Genomic DNA, 2,400 nt, shown 5'->3' on the forward strand with positions numbered 1-2,400 from the left:
AGGGGGGGGGGTTGGGGAACCACACAAAAATTCCCCTTCGCCTTCCTTCTCTCCCCCCTATACATGTACTCCATTGAGTGCTGGGCCCTGTGAAAGCCAAGCAAGCCGGGAGCTTACAAAAGGGGTCGGGGATTAAGATTTCACGCTTCAGTGACTTTGGGCTTCAATTCACTTCTAAAAGGGCCTTTCCATGTTCTCAGGAAACTGATCCTGGGCTGTAGTTAAAATAAGTAAACAGGAAATAAATTGATTTGCCCGTAGTCTGGAATAAATGCCCACACTCACAAAAAACACTTTTTAAAGTTTTAGTTTACGTAAGAGTTTTACGGCATGAACATAAATAAGTGCTAAAGATTAGAGGGGGTGTTGCTGGGGGCTAACATATAGAGAAGAAAAAGAGGAGAGATAATTAGGAAGGACAATATATTAGATCTATAGGGTTGATACATATGAAAGAAGGAGCAAACCACATCTGAACACCCGCCAACCGCCCACTCTCTCAGAAAAAGTGACATTGGCTGCTTTGATGTATATTAAATGCGGTTAGAAACCAAATTTTAATGTTCTGTTTTATCCAAATCCTAAGGCTATTCAGAGACGTTATCAAGATATTCAAAGAACTGCATTCGGAATAAGTTTGACATGTTGCAAAACTCAAATTTTTTAATGATTTTTGTTTTACTAAGAGTTTTACGGCACTTGCAACACAATAAGGTCAAATAATTGCCGAAGATTATGTATGTATGTAGTATAGGGTTTTACGGCGCTCGCAACTGCTAAGGTCATATGAGCGCTGCCGAAGATTAGAGGTGATACAAGAGTAACAAACCTCCAGAAAGAAGGAGGGGAGATAGAATCTAGAAACGAAAGATTTTTTTTATAGGAAAGAAGGAGCCAACCACACCAGAACACCCGCTAACCACCCATTTTTTTAAACGTCGAATTCCTCAAAACTAGGTGTTAAGAAGATAGAACTTTGAGATTCTTGGGTGGCGACAAGTCTAGAGGCGGCCTAACCTCACTAGTAAAATCTAAAATGCAAAGACCCGCCCGCTATAAGCTGTTGTCTTGTAGTAGGGGTAAATCTCAAGACCGTGGCATCGAGAAACTCAACCAGGAAGTAAAATAGATGTTCGTTTTATGTTTTTTAGTAAGAGTTTTTACAACTCTTGCAACACAAGAGAAAGAGACAGAGAAAGAAAGAAGGAGAGAGAGAGAGAGAGAGAGAGAGAGAGAGAGAGAAAAGGAAAGAAAAGAAAGAAGGAGATAGAGAAAAAGAGGGAGAGACAAAAAGAGGGGGAGACAAAAATAGAGAAGGGGGGGGGGAGAAAAATTGTCAACAATGTAAACGCTTAATGGGGCCTAGAAAGCGGAGAAAAGATTCTGGCAACAAAATTGAGAGTACACACTCAGACAGACAGACACACACACACACACACACACACACACACACACACACACACACACACACGCGCAGTTTTTGTTTTAGTAAGAGTTTTAGTTTTACGGCACTTGCAAGCACATGAAGAGGATTGGGGTGGTCACCATGCCATGTTTTTTTTAAACTTCGCCAATAGTAATATTGCATGGTGTATCGTTGTTGTTGTTGTTGTTGTTGTTGTTGTTGTTGTTGTTGTTGTTGTTGTTGTTGCTGCTGTTGTTGTTGTCGTCGTCATTGTTTTATTTTATATATTTTAAGAGAGACAAGAGGGAATATCGCAGTCTTGATAGCCTCGAAATCCCTAAAGACAGACTAATTTACCCAAAAGCAAATACATAATATTGTAGAGAGGCTCACGCAACAGCTTGTGTCAGTGTAAGTGTATGTAGGCTATGGTCTATGTCTTTTCCTCCAAGGTCTATGTAGTCTGAACAAAGGGTTAGCTTGCGAGTACAATACGTCAGGAAACAGAGGCTGATCCAACCAACGGCTGTTATTGAACCTGATAATTATTATTTGAAATGAATATTATGTAGGACAGAGTAGTTTAAGTGACATCAGAAGCACATTAAATACACGAGTTATGAACACAAAAGTACTCCGCGTAATAACACTGAAACACACCTGTAAATATCACAGAAATAAAACAGCTAATGACACAGAAAAGTATAAAAGTTAATTACACTTTTTTTTTTTTTTTAGTAGAGATTTTACGGCGCTCGCAACTGCATGGTCATATGAGCGCCAGAAGATTAGAGGTGTTACAAGAGAGTAATAAACACAAAAAAGAAGAAGGGGAGATAAGGACGACAGATATTTGATAGGAAAGAAGAAGCAAACCACACCAGAGCACCCGCCAACCACCCACGTTAATTACAGTAGACGAACGTACGAGAGTCAACAACTCTAGAACTACAAACGGAATTAATACCAAGAAGTCCAACAGTAACCTCCCCCCC

The 2,400-nt window shown here is 40.0% G+C and overlaps 1 protein-coding gene across 1 annotated transcript in view; it reads right to left on the reverse strand.

Annotated features, from left to right (window-relative positions):
• LOC101861858 (protein kinase C delta type) overlaps positions 1-2,400 on the reverse strand; it is a gene marked incomplete in the record, with an annotated part of 96,916 nt that overhangs the window by 93,186 nt on the left and 1,330 nt on the right.

Source organism: Aplysia californica, unplaced genomic scaffold, assembly GCF_000002075.1.
Source record: "Aplysia californica isolate F4 #8 unplaced genomic scaffold, AplCal3.0 scaffold01090, whole genome shotgun sequence".
NCBI classification, from domain to species: Eukaryota; Metazoa; Mollusca; class Gastropoda; order Aplysiida; family Aplysiidae; genus Aplysia; species Aplysia californica.